Source organism: Aotus nancymaae, unplaced genomic scaffold (assembly GCF_030222135.1).
Source record: "Aotus nancymaae isolate 86718 unplaced genomic scaffold, 86718_ANA_hifiasm-v0.15.2.pri h1tg000011l, whole genome shotgun sequence".
Lineage (NCBI taxonomy): Eukaryota > Metazoa > Chordata > Mammalia > Primates > Aotidae > Aotus > Aotus nancymaae.
This window is the reverse complement of record NW_026988422.1, coordinates 42402559-42418039: the sequence shown is the minus strand read 5'-3', so window position 1 is coordinate 42418039 and position 15481 is coordinate 42402559.

Here is a 15481-nt window from a genome sequence, read left to right as displayed (position 1 = left end):
TCTGTCTTTTCTTTTCTTTTCCCTTTTTTTTTTTTCTTTTTTGAAATGGAGTCTCGCTTTGTCACCAGGTTGGAGTGCAGTGGCCGGATCTCAGCTCACTGCAACTTCCCCCTCCCGGGTTTAAGCTATTCTCCTGCCTCAGTCTCCGGAGTAGCTGGGACTATAGGCACTCACCACATGCTCAGCTAATTTTTGTATTTTTAGTAGAGACAGGGTTTCAGCAAGCTGGTCAGGCTGGTCTCGATCTCCTGACCTTATGATCCTCCCACCTCCGCCTCCCAAAGTGCTGGGATTACAGGCATAAGCCACCACGCCCGGCCTTTTTTTTTTTTTTTTTTTTTTTTTAGGACAAGTTTCACTCTTGTTATTCAAGCTGGAGTGCAATGGATTGTCATCCAGACTGGAGTGCAATCTCAGCTCACCGCAACCTCCACTTCAAGGGTTCAAGCAATTCTCCTGCCTCAGCCTCCCAGGTAGCTGGGAGATTAAAGGTGCCCACCACCATGCCCAGCTCATTTTAATATTTTTAGTAGAGACCGGGTTTCACCATCTTGGCCAGGCTGGTCTCAAACGCCTGACTTTAGGTAATCTGCTCACCTTGGCATCCCAAAATACGGGGATTACAGGTGTGAACCACTGCCCCTGGCTTCTCTGCCAATTTTTTTTTTTTTTTTTTTTTTTTGAGATGGAGTTTCGCTCTTGTTACCCAGGCTGGAGTGCAATGGCGCGATCTCGGCTCACCGCAACCTCCGCCTCCTGGGTTCAGGCAATTCTTCCTGCCTCAGCCTCCTGAGTAGCTGGGATTACAGGCACGTGCCACCATGCCCAGCTAAATTTTTGTATTTTTAGTGGAGATGGGGTTTCACCATGTTGACCAGGATGGTCTCGATCTCTTGACCTCGTGATCCACCCGCCTCGGCCTCCCAAAGTGTTGGGATTACAGGCGTGAGCCACCACGCCTGGCCTCTGCCAATTTTCTTGAGCACTGTGAGTTAGCTTCAGGACCCTTTCCCAAAGGAAAAGGCTTGTTGCTTTCCAGAATCCACAGTTTCTGAGTTTGGGCTGAGTCAGGGTAGGCAGGCAATAGTCTGGGGCTGAAGGCAGAATTGCCTGGGCTGCTCTTGGGCACTTGTCACTTTTCCAAGCTCTCTCCCTCACCTTTTCTCTGAGGGGGACTTCAAGGTTCCAGTGACAGGAAGCCTCTTCCTCTTGATTCCGGCTGACATTAGTAAGACTCCTTCTAGAGGATGTTGGATCCAGAGCCCAACCTAGCCTTTTACTTCCTTATCTCTCTTCATTCCTTCCCCACCATTTCCTGAGCTGATAGGGAATCCCACCACAAAGGCCATCCTTTTTTTATTTTTTATTTTTTGAGACAGAGTCTTGGTCTGTCACCAAGGTTGGAGTGCAGTGGTGTGATCTCGGCTCACTGCAACCTCTGCTTCCTGGGTTCAAGCAATTCTCTGCCTCAGCCTCCCAAATAGCTGGAATTACAGGTGCCCACCACTATGCCTGGCTAATTTTTTTGTATATTTAGTAGAGACAGGGTTTCACCATCTTGGCCAGGCTGGTCTTGAACTCCTGACCTCATGATCCACCTGCCTCGGCCTCCCAAAGTCCTGGGATTACAGGTGTGAGCCACTGCGCCCAGCAGGCCATCCTTTTATACTGGTCAAAATAGGCTTCTCAGACAAGTCATGGATGTCACTGAACGCTTTCACAAACGTCCCACCTCAGCCACCAGCCTGAAACATCACTGTCACAGGGGCAGCACATTTTCTGTGTGGGACAGGGGGCTCTAAGTTCCTGCGTCCCCTACCCCTAATTCTAAATCCCTCTCAATTCAGTCTTTCTTTCTTTCTTTCGTTCTTTTTTTTTTTTGAGACAGAGTCTCACACAGTCATCAGGGCTGGAGTGCAATGGCACAATCTCGGCTCAGTGCAACCTCTGCCTCCTGGGTTCAAGCAATTCTTCGGCCTCAGCCTCCCAAGCAGCTGGGATTACAGGCATGCACCACCATGCCCAGCTAATTTTTTGTATTTTTAGTAGAGACAGGGTTTCACTATATTGGCCACACTGGTCTCGAACTTCTGACCTCATGATCCGCCCTCCTCAGCCTCCCAAGTGGGATTACAGGTGTGAGCCACTGCACCTGGCCCTCTGTTTTTTTGTCTTTTTGTTTGTTTGTTTGTTTGTTTGTTTGTTTGTTTTTTGAGATGGAGTCTCACTCTGGCACCCAGACTGGAATGCAATGGTGCAATCTTGGCTCAATGCAACCCCTGCCTCCCAGGTTCAAGTGATTTGACTCCCAGGTTCAAGTGATTTGACCCTCTTGAGTAGCTGGGATTACAGGCACACACCACCATGCCTGGTTAATTTTTTTTGTAATTTTAGTGGAGATGGGATTTTGCCATGTTGGCTAGGCTGGTCTCGAACTCCTGACCTCAGGTGATCCACCCACCTCAGCCTCCCAAAGTGGTGGGATACAGGGATGAGCCATCATGCCTGACCATAGTATTTCTACTTACAGGAGAAGAGAGGAGGCCAAGAACAGTGGCTCACGCCTGTAATCCTAGCACTTTGGGAGGCCTAGGGCAGATCACAACATCAGGAGTTCAAGACCAGCCTACTACCCAACATAATAAAAACTCATCTCTACTAAAAATACTCTCTCTCTCTCTCTCTCTCTCTCTCTCTCTCTCTATATATATATATATATATATATATATATATATATATATATGCCAGGCATGTTGGCGTGTGCCTGTAATCCCAGCTACTTGTATTCCAGCCTGGGCGACAGAGTAAGACTCCATCTCAAAAAAAAAAAAAAAGGAAAAAAAAAAAGGCCAGGCATGGCAGCTCATGCCTGTAATCCTAGCACTTTGGGAGGTCAAGGTGGGCAGATCACCTGAGGTCAGGAGTTTGAGACCAGCCTGACCAACATAGAGAAACCCTATCTCTCCTAAAAATACAAAAATTAGCCAGGTGTGGTGGCACACTCCCATAATCCCAGCTACTCAGGAGGCTGAGGAGGGAGAATGGCTGAACCTGGGAGGTGGAGGTTAAGGTGAGCTGAGATCACGCCATTGCACTGCAGCCTGGGCAACAAGAGTAAAACTCCGCCTCAAAAAAAAAAACAAAAACAGCAGAGAGGAGTAGGGGCCTCCTGGTCTGGTCTTCTGGCTTTTCACCTCCTACAGAGGTTTGGCCTCCTGAGTCCTTACAACCCACTCTCCTTGGTTATCTCCCCCACCTTTCTCTCTCTGGGCACAGTATAGGAATGTGCTTCTAAGGGTATGTGAGCAGGTGTGATTTTGTGGAAGAGATGTGTAGGTGGATGACAGGGTGTGCATTGTGATGTATGAGGGAGGGTGTGCATTTGTACAAATTCTAAATGTGACTGATGCTTTGTGGGTGGATGGGGAGAAAGTGTGTGCGTGTGGGTATGGAGGTGTGTGTGTCTATGTGTGTGACTGGAGGAGGTTGGCTGCCTGTGCAAATGCATGTCTGCAAAAGCTCTTCCATAAATGCATTGTTGAGAAGGAAACTAATCAAATCAACAGGAAATGTATTTGACCTAATGCAGGAGTAGCTGTCCCAGGAGTTCCTGTCCTCAAAACATAACCAGAGGCAGCTATACTCTATTCCAGAGGAGTAAGAAGGGGCTGCAAGGGTGGAGGAAGGCTGAGAGGAAGGGCCAGTGGCAACCCCTTATTTTGGATGGGGCTAGGTTGGGCCCGGGCATCTCACTAATCTAGTAAAATAAGTCTCCGCCCACTCTCAGCCTTTTATGACCCAGAACTGTCCAAGGAGGCCAAGGATCCAGAGAAGATGAAAACAAACCTGGAAATAAAAACCATTGCCCACAGAAGCAGGGCACTCTGCTACCAACTTCCAGCACTCGCAGGAAGCACCTGTTTCAGCTTTTTGAGAGTTAAGGTCTTCTCTCCCACCCCTAGAGTAGGGGAAACAAGAGGAAACCATGAGGAGCTGTGGGGTCATGGCAGCCTCACTCATCCTATAACCAAAGCCCTGTTCTTTCCCAACTACTGGCTCATGTGGTCAGAGTTGACTGGGCGTGATGGCTCCCACCTGTAATCACAGCACTTTGGGAGGCTGAGGCGGGTGTATCACCTGAGGTCAGGAGTTCAAGACCACCTGGCCAACATGGTGAAACCCCATCTATACTAAAAATGCAAAAATTAGCCGGGCGCGGTGGCTCAAGCCTGTAATCCCAGCACTTTGGGAGCCCGAGGCGGGTGGATCACGAGGTCAAGAGATCGAGACCATCCCGGCCAACATGGTGAAATCCCGTCTCTACTAAAAACACACACACACACACAAAAATGCAAAAATTAGCCAGGCGTTGTGACAGGCACCTATAATCCCAGCAACTGGAGAGGCTGAGGCAGGAAAGTCGGCAGTGAACTGAGATTGCACCACTTCATTCCAGCCTAGGTGAAAGAGCAAAACTGTCTCAAAAAATAAACAAAATAGTATTGAATTATAACCCAATGTATAAAAGCCTGTATATATATGAATAAATAATAAATCAGTGGGAGCCAAGTGTGGTGGCTCACGCCTGTAATCTTAGCACTTTGGGAGACTGAAGTGGGTGGATCACCTGAGTTAGGAGTTCAAGACCAGCTTGGCCAATATGTAGAAACCCCGTCTCCACTAAAAATACAAAAAATTAGCCAGGCATGTTGGCGGGCACCTGTAATCCCAGCTACTTGGGAAGCTGAGGCAGAACTGCTTGAACCTGAGAGATGGAGGTTTCAGTGAGCCAAGATAGTGCCATTGCACTCCAGCGCGTAGAGCCAGACTCTATCTCAAAATAATAAAAAAAATAATAACCAATCAATCAATGAGGAGCACAGACCTCTCCCATGCAGAAGAATTCCAAGTCACGTATGTAGATGCTCCACCCTCATGGAGGCAGAGCATGACTGCCCACTCATTGTGATCTGCACATAGTGACTTCCTTCCAAAGAGTACCGTATGAAAAGCAGGGGAGAAAGACTAACTTTAGAGTGGAGAAACCTGACAAACATTACCGCAGCTGGTGATTAAGGTTAATACCAGTAGTGATAAGACATGTTGATTGTAGGTACCCTCAACAGGATGTAATAAAATTAGCAGGTTAACCTGTGGTCTTCCTCTCAAAAACCTAAAACCCCAGCCTAATGATGAGAAAAACATCAGACAAATCCCAATTGAGAGCATTTTTTTTCTTGAGATGGAGTCTCGCTCTGTTGCTCAGGCTGGAGTGCAATGGCGCAATCTCAGCTCACTGCAACCTCCACCTCCCAGATTCAAGGGATCCTCCTGCCTTAGCCTCCCAAGTAGCTGGGTTACAGGCATGTGCCGCCACACCTGGCTACCTTTTTTTATTTGAGACGGAGTCTCGCTCTGTCGCCCAGGCTGGAGTGTAGTGGCGAAATCTTAGCTCACTGCAACCTCCGCCTCCTAGGTTCAAACAATTCTCCTGCCTTAGCCTCCTGAGTAGCTAGGATTACAAGCGTGCACCATCACACCCGGCTAATTTTTTGTATTTTTTTTTTTTGTATCTTTTTTTCCTTTTTGTGGAGAACAGGGTCTAGTTATACTGCTTAGGCAGGTCTCAAACTTCTGGGCTCAAGCTGTCCTCCCGTCTCTGCCTCCCTAAGCGTACAGGTGTAATTCCTCCCTGGGATTACAGGTGTGAGCCACCGCACCCAGACAATTTTTTGTGTTTTTTGTAGAGACAGGGTTTCACCATGTTGGTCAAGCTGGTCTCGAACTCCTGACCTGGTGATCTGCCCACCTTGGCCTCCCAAAGTGCTGGGATTACAGGAGTGACCCACCATGCCTGGTCACCTGGCTAATTTTTTTGTGTTTCTAGTGGATACAGGGTTTTAGCCTGTTGGTCAGGCTGATCTCGAACTACTGACCTCAAGTAATCCACCAGCCTTGACCTCCCAAACTGCTGGGATTACACGCGTGAGCCACCATGTCAGGCCTCCAATTGAGGGCCATTCTACAAAACACCCTACCAGTATTACTCCAAGCTGCCAAACTCATCAAAAACATTAAAAGTCTATGAAATTGTCACAGCCAATAGGCGCCTAAGGGAATATGACAACTATACGTAATCTGGGTCTGGCACAGTGGCTCACACCTGTAATCCCAACATTCTGGGAGGCAGAGGTGGGAGGATCCCTTGAGGCTGCGAGTTCAAGATCAGCCTGGGCAACATGGCAAGACTCTGTCTCTACAAAAAAATTAAAAAGTTAGCCAAGCCTGGTGGCACACACATGTGGTTCCAGCTACTTGGGAGGCTAAGGCAGGAGGACAGCTTGAGCCGAGGAGGTTGAAGCTGTGATGAACTGTGATCGTGCCACTGCATTCCAGGCTGGGCAACGGAGAAGACCTTCTCTCAAAAATAAATAAAGGCCCAGTGCGGTGGCTCAAGCCTGCAATCCTAGCGCTTCGGGAGGCGGAGGCGGGCATATCACTTGAGGTCAGGAGTTTTAAACCAGCCTGGCCAACATGGTGAAACCCCATCTCTACTAAAAATACAAAGATTAGCAGGATGTGGTGGTGGATGCCTGTAATTTCAGCTACTTGGGAGACTGAGGCAGGAGAGTCTCCTGAACCTGGGAGGCAGAGATTGCAGTGAGCCGAGATTGCATCACTGCACTCCAGTCTGGGTGAAAGAGTGAGACTCTGTCTCAAAAAAAAAAAAAAAAGCAAACATAAAAATTAAAAATAAATACATAAAAATAAATGTAATGTGGTATCTCTGATGTCATCCTAGAAAAGAAAAAGGACATGAGGGAAATTAAGGAAATGTGAATATAGTATAGACTTTAGTTGGCAACAATGTATCAATATTTGTCAATAATTTAACAACAGGGTGGGACACAATGGCCCACGCCTGTAATCCCAGCACTTTGGGAGGCTGAAGCCAGCGATCAACTGAGGTCATAGGTTTGAAAGCAGTCTGGCCAACATGGTGAAACCCTGTCTCTACTAAAAACACAAAAATTAGCCAGGCTTGGTGGCTCACATCTATAATCCCAGCATTTTGGGAGGCCAAGGCAGGCAAATCACTGAGGTCAGGAGTTTGAGACCAGCCTGGCCAACATAGTGAAATCCCGTCTCTACTAAAAATACAAAAAATTAGTCGGGTGTGGTGATGCGCACCTGTAATCCCAGCTACTCAGGAGGCTGAGGCAGGAGAATTGTGTGAACCCCGGAGGCAGAGGTTGCAGTGAGCCAAGATTGCGCCATTGCACTCCAGCCCAGGCAACAATGTGAAACTCCATCTCAAAAAAAACAAAAAACAAGGCCGGGCACAGCGGCTCATGCCTGTAATCCCAGCACTTTGGGAGACCAAGGCGGGCAGATCACGAGGTCAAGAGATCGAGACCATCCTGGCCAATGTGATGAAACCCCGTTTCTACTAAAAATACAAAAAATTAGCTGGGCATGGTGGTGTGCGCCTGTAGAACTCAGGAGGCTGAGGCAGGAGAATTGCTTGAACCTGGGAGGCGGAGGTTGCAGTGAGCCAAGATCGCGCCACTGCACTCCAGCCTGGCACCTGGTGCTTGGCAAAAGAGTGAGACTCTATCTCAAAAAAATAAATAAATAAATAAAAAACAAGAATTAGTCTGGTGTGGTGGCGCACGTCTCTAGTCCAAGCTACTTGGGGGACTGAGGCACAAGAATCCCTTGAACCTGGGAGGCAGAGGTTGCAGTGAGCTGAGATTGCGCCATGGCTCTCCAGCCTAGGGGACAAAGTGAGATTCTGTCTCAAAAAATAAAAAATAAAAATAAATAAATAAAAGGCTGGGTGCCGTGGCTCATTCCTGTAAGCCCAGCACTTTGGGAGGCTAAGGTGCGTGGATTACAAGGTCAGGAGTTCAAGACCAGCCTGATCAACTTGGTGAAACCCTATCTCTACTAAAAATACGACAATTAGCCGGGCATGGTGGCATGCCCCTGTAATCCCAGCTACTCAGGAGGGTGAGGCAGAAGAATCACTTGAACCAGGGAGGGGGAGGTTGCAGTGAGTCAAGATAGTGCCACTGCACTCCAGCCCTAGTGACAGAGTAAGACTCTGTCTCAAGAAAAAATAAATAAATAAAATCATAACAACAATATTAATATTAGATGTAAATAAGGGAAAGTGTTGGCCAGGTGTGGTGGCTCATGCCTGGGATCCCAGCACTTTAGGAGGCTGAGGCAGTGAATCACCTGAGGTCAGGAGTTTGAGACCAGCCTGACCAACTTGGAGAAACCCTGTCTCTACTAAAAATACAAAATTAGCTGGGCGTGGTGGCAGGTGCCTGTAATCCCAACTACTTTGGAGGCTGAGGCAGAAGAGTCACTTGAACCGAGGAGGCGGAGGTTGCAGTGAGCTGAGATCATGCCATTGTACTCCAGTCTGGGCAACAAGAGTGAAACTCCAACCCCCACCCCCCTCAAAATAACATTTTTTTGTAGTGACAGTGTCTGTCCATGTTGCACTGGCTGGTCTTAAATTCCTGGCCACAAGCAATATTCCTGCCTCAGCCTCCCAAAGTGCTGAGATTATAGACATAAGCTACTACACCCAGTCTTTGAAAGAAAAAAACACAGTCTCACCCAACAAAAATTTCATAAATCCTGGCTGGATGTGATGACATGCACCTGTGGTCCCAGCTACATGGGAGGCTGAAGTGGGAGGACCACTTGAGCCAAAGAGGTTGAGGCTGCAGTGAGTCATGAAAGCACCACTGCACTCCAGCCTCAGTGACAAAGCAAGACCCTCTCTCAAATAAAAAAAGTAAATCCTTAATATCATACAAAATCCAGTTTATATACAGGATTCTCCAGCAGTCTTAAAAAACAGTCTCAAGATGGCCGCTTAGGAGGAACTCGGGAATGCAGCTCCGAGAGAAAGCACAGAGGGTGAGTGGACGCCGTATTTCCAGACTGATTTTTACTGCCCACAGACCAGGAGATTCACACGCAGAGAAGCCACACGGGTCGCCAGCGCCGCTGGTGCCGCTGGCTTGAACGGCTCAGCCGCTGGGCCGGCACCCTGAGGCAACGGCTCACTGTACAAAGTGAGAGAGTCTGAGTCCCCTATAAGACAGCAAGGGGAGCTGAAACGGGGAGCCAGGCCAGCGCCACGAATCTCAGAGCCGCGGCTTTAGCCAACGCAGCGGCTCCAGAGGCAGATCAGATGAGACGGTGTCCCCTCTTACCCAGCAAGAAGACCTGAAACACAACTGAAACTGGGACGGTGCAGCTCTGTGGAGGAGGGGCGTTCTCCATAGGCACCCTGCTGTTCCCAGGGCAATCTAACAAGGCAGTCCGCCACTACAGAGACTCCGTCACTACAGGGGCGGGCCAACATCGCGGAAGCAGTTCTAACTACACCCAGAAGTTCACACGGAAGCTGGGTGGAGCCCACAGCAGCTTAGCGAAGCCTCTGCAACCTGAGTGTGACTAGGCTGCCACCTTGTGGGCAGGGAAAACAGCAACCGCACAGGGGAACATCATAAAACCGTAACTCCCTGGGACAGAACACCTGGGGGGAAGAGCAGGGGGTTTATGAGTTCTGCCACAGCAGACTTAAAATTACCAAAATCAGAAAGACAACAACTACAAAGTCAACAGGTGGATAAATCCACAAAGATGGGAAGAAACCAGCGCAAAAAGGATGAAAACACCCAAAACCAGAACACTTCTCCTCCTACAAGGGATCACAACTCCTCACCAGCAAGGGAACAAGACTGGATGGAGAATGAGTGTGATGAAATGACAGAATCAGCTTTCAGAAAGTGGATAATAAGAAACTTCCGTGAGCTAAAAGAACATGTTCTAACCCAATGCAAAGAAACTAAGAACCTTGAAAAAAGACTTGACGAAATGCTAACAAGAATGGACAACTTAGAGAGGAATATGAGCGAATTGATGGAGCTGAAAAACACAACACGAGAACTTCGCGAAGCATGCACAAGTTTCAACAGCCGAATTGACCAAGCAGAAGAAAGGATATCAGAGGTCGAAGATCAACTCAATGAAATAAAACGAGAAGGCAAGATTAGAGAAAACAGGGTAAAAAGGAATGAACAAAGTCAACAAGAAATATGGGACTATGTGAAAAGACCTAATCTACGTTTGATAGGTGTACCTGAATGTGACGAAGAGAATGCATCCAAGCTGGAAAATACTCTTCAGGACATTATCCAGGAAAACTTCCCCAACCTAACAAGGCAGGCCAAGATTCAAGTCCAGGAAATACAGAGAACTCCACAAAGATACTCCTCTAGAAGAGCAACCCCAAGACACATAATCATCAGATTCACCAGGGTTGAAATGAAGGAGAAAATACTAAGGGCAGCCAGAGAGAAAGGTCGGGTTACCCACAAAGGGAAGCCCATCAGACTCACTGCAGATCTCTCAGCAGAAACCCTACAAGCCAGAAGAGAGTGGGGGCCGATATTCAACATCCTTAAGGAAAAGAACTTTCAACCCAGAATTTCATATCCAGCCAAACTAAGCTTCATAAGTGAAGGAAAAATAAAATCCTTTGTGAACAAGCAAGAACTCAGAGAGTTCATCACCACCAGACCAGCTCTACAAGAGCTCCTGAAGGAGGCACTACACATAGAAAAGAACAACCAGTACCAGCCACTCCAAAAACACACGAAAAGGTAAAGAGCACCAACACAATGAAGAATCTGCATCAACCAAAGGGCAAAACAGCCACCTAGCACCAAAATGACAGGATCGAATTCACACACAACAATATTAACCCTAAATGTAAACGGACTAAATGCCCCAATCAAAAGACACAGACTGGCAAATTGGATAAAAAGCCAAAACCCATCAGTGTGCTGTATCCAGGAAACCCATCTCGCATGCAAGGATACACAAAGGCTCAAAATAAAGGGATGGAGGAAGATTTACCAAGCAAATGGAGAGCAAAAAAAAGCAGGAGTTGCAATTCTCATCTCTGATAAAATAGACTTTAAAGCAACAAAGATCAAAAGAGACAAAGAAGGACACTACATAATGGTAAAAGGATCAATGCAGCAAGAAGAGCTAACGATCCTAAATATATATGCACCTAATACAGGAGCACCCAGATACATAAGGCAAGTTCTTAAAGACTTACAAAGAGACTTAGACTCCCACACAATAATAGTGGGAGACTTCAACACACCATTGTCAATATTAGACAGATCAACGAGACAGAAAATTAACAAGGATATCCAGGACTTGAACTCAGACCTGGAACAAGCAAACCTAATAGACATTTACAGAACTCTCCACCCCAAATCCACAGAATATACATTCTTCTCAGCACCACATCACACCTACTCTAAAATTGACCACATAATTGGAAGTAAATCACTCCTCAGCAAATGCAAAAGAACGGAAACCATAACAAACAGTCTCTCAGACCACAGTGCAATCAAGTTAGAACTCAGAATTCAGAAACCAACCCAGAACCGCACAGCCTCATGGAAAATGAACAACTTTCTCCTGAATGTTGACTGGATAAACAATGAAATGAAGGCAGAAATAAAGACGTTCTTCGAAACCAATGAGAATGAAGACACCACATACCAGAATCTCTGGGACACATTTAAAGCAGTCTCTAGAGGAAAATATATAGCAATAAGTGCCCACATGAGAAGAAAGGAGAGATCTAAAATTGACACCCTATCGTCAAAATTGAAAGAGCTAGAGGAGCAAGATCAAAAAAACTCAAAACCTAGCAGAAGACAAGAAATAACTAAGATCAAAGCAGAATTGAAGGAGATAGAGACACGAAAAACCCTTCAAAAAATCAATAAATCCAGGAGCTGGTTTTTTGAAAAGATCAACAAAATAGACAGACCACTAGCCAGACTAATAAAAAAGAAAAGAGAGAATAATCAAATAGATGCAATAAAAAATGACAAAGGGGATATCACCACAGATTCCACAGAAATTCAAACCATCATCAGAGATTATTACAAACAACTCTATGCACATAAATTAGAAAACCTGGAGGAAATGGATAAATTCCTGGACAGCTGCCTCCTCCCAAGCCTAAACCAGGAAGAAGCCGAAACCCTGAATAGACCAATAACAAGATCTGAAGTCGAGGCAGCAATTAAGAGCCTACCACCCAAAAAAAGCCCAGGTCCAGATGGGTTCACAGCCGAATTCTACCAGACATACAAAGAGGAACTGATACCATTCATACTGAAACTATTCCAAATAATCCAAAAAGAGGGAATCCTTCCCAAATCATTTTATGAGACCAACATCATCCTAATACCAAAACCTGGCAGAGACTCAACAAGAAAAGAAAACTACAGGCCAATATCCATGATGAACATAGATGCAAAAATCTTCAATAAAATAATGGCAAGCCGATTACAACAGCACATCAAAAAGCTTATCCACCATGATCAAGTAGGAGTCATCCCGGGGATGCAAGGCTGGTTCAATATACGCAAGTCTATAAATGTAATTCACCACATAAACAGAACCAAAGACAAAAACCACATGATTATCTCAATCGATGCAGAGAAGGCCTTCGACAAAATTCAACAGCCCTTTATGCTAAAAACCCTCAATAAACTAGGTATCGATGGAACGTATCTCAAAATAATAAAAGCTATTTATGACAAACCGACAGCCAATATCATACTGAACGGGCAAAAACTGGAAACATTCCCTTTGAAATCTGGCACTAGACAAGGATGCCCTCTCTCACCACTCCTATTCAATATAGTACTGGAAGTTCTAGCCAGAGCAATCAGGCAAGAAAAAGAAATAAAGGGTATTCAATTAGGAAAGGAGGAAGTCAAATTGTCTCTATTTGCAGACGACATGATTGTATATCTAGAAGACCCCCTCATCTCAGCCCAAAAGCTCCTGAAACTGATAAGCAACTTCAGCAAAGTCTCAGGATACAAAATCAATGTGCAAAAATCACAAGCATTCCTATACACCAATAACAGACTTAAAGAGAGCCAAATCAAGAACGAACTGCCATTCACAATTGCTACAAAGAGAATAAAATACCTAGGAATACAACTAACAAGGAATGTAAAGGACCTCTTCAAGGAGAACTACAAATCACTGCTCAACGAAATAAGAGAGGACACAAACAGATGGAGAAACATTCCATGTTCATGGTTAGGAAGAATTAATATCGTGAAAATGGCCATACTGCCCAAAGTAATATACAGATTCAATGCTATCCCCATCAAGCTACCAATGACCTTCTTCACAGAACTGGAAAAAACCACCTTAAACTTCATATGGAACCAAAAGAGAGCCCGCATAGCCAAGTCAATTCTAAGCAAAAAGAACAAAGCAGGAGGCATCACACTACCAGACATCAAACTCTACTACAAGGCTACAGTAATCAAAACAGCATGGTACTGGTACCAAAACAGAGATATAGACCAATGGAACAGAACAGAGGCGTCGGAGGCAACACAACATATCTACAACCACCCGATCTTTGACAAACCTGATAAAAACAAGCAATGGGGAAAGGATTCCCTGTTCAATAAGTGGTGTTGGGAAAACTGGCTAGCCATATGCAGAAAGCAGAAACTGGACCCCTTCCTGACACCTTACACTAAAATTGACTCCAGATGGATTAAAGACTTAAACATAAGACCTAACACCATAAAATCACTAGAAGGAAACCTAGGCAAAACCATTCAGGACATAGGCGTAGGCAAGGACTTCATGACCAAAACACCAAAAGCATTGGCAACAAAAGCCAAAATAGACAAATGGGACCTAATCAAACTCCACAGCTTCTGCACAGCAAAAGAAACAGTCAATAGAGTGAATCGGCAACCAACAGAATGGGAAAAAATTTTTGCAGCCTACCCATCTGACAAAGGGCTGATATCCAGAATTTACAACGAGCTAAAAAAGATTTACAAGAAAAAAACAAACAAGCCCATTCAAAAGTGGGCGAAGGATATGAACAGATACTTTACAAAAGAAGACATACATGAGGCCAACAAGCATATGAAAAAATGCTCATCATCACTGGCCATTAGAGAAATGCAAATCAAAACTACATTGAGATACCATCTCACACCAGTTAGAATGGCAATCATTAAAAAATCTGGAGACAACAGATGCTGGAGAGGATGTGGAGAAATAGGAACACTTTTACACTGTTGGTGGGAGTGTAAATTAGTTCAACCATTGTGGAAAACAGTGTGGCGATTCCTCAAGGACCTAGAAATAGAAATTCCATTTGACCCAGCAATCCCATTACTGGGCATATATCCAAAGGATTATAAATCGTTCTACTATAAGGACACATGCACACGAATGTTCATAGCAGCACAGTTTACAATAGCAAAGACCTGGAACCAACCCAAATGCCCATCGATGATAGACTGGACAGGAAAAATGTGGCACATATACACCATGGAATATTATGCAGCCATTAAAAACGAGGAGTTCGCGTCCTTTGTAGGGACATGGACGAACCTGGAAACCATCATTCTCAGCAAACTGACACAAGAACACAAAATCAAACACCACATGTTCTCACTCATAGGCGGGTGTTGAACAAGGAGATCATATGGACACAGGGAGGGGAGCACTACACATGGGGGTCTGTTGTGGGGGAGTGGGGGGGACAGCGGGGGGGTGGGGAATTGGGGAGGGATAGCATGGGGAGAAATGCCAGATATGGGTGAAGGGGAGGAAGGCAGCAAATCACACTGCCACGTATGCACCTATGCAACAACCTTGCATGTTTTTCACATGTACCCCAAAACCTAAAATGCAATAAATAAAAAAAAAAATAAATAAATAAAAAAAATAAATAAAAAAAAAAAAAAAACAGTCTCAAAAATCAAGATATAAACAAAGACCACATTATATATTTAATAGTCTCAGCTGGGCCAAGTGGCTCACACCTGTAATCCCAGCATTTTGGGAGGCCGAGGTGGGTGGATCACCTGAGGTCAGGAGTTTGAGACCAGCTTGGCCATCATGGTGAAACCTCGTCTCTACTAGAAATACAAAAATTAGCTGGGCATGGTGGCACACGCCAGTAACCCTAGCTACCTGGGGGCTGAGGCAGGAGAATCACTTGAACCTGGGAGGTGGAGGTTGCAGTGAGCCTAGATCACACTACTGCCCTCCAGCCTGGGTGACAAGAGCAAGACTTCATCTTAAAAATAAAAATAAAAATAAAACTACTGAATCAGATTGAGGTCCAGCAATCTGTTTTGTTTTGTTGAAACTGAGTCTCGCTCTATAACCCAGGCTGTAGTATAGTGGTTCGATCTTGGCTGACTGTAACCTCTGCCCCAGGTTCAAGCGATTCTCCTGCCTCAGCCTCCTGAGTAGCTGGGACTACAGGTGCACACCACCATGCTTGGCTAATTTTTGTATTTTTAGTAGAGACAGGGTTTCACCACGTTGGCCGGGCTGGTCTCCAACTCCTGACCTC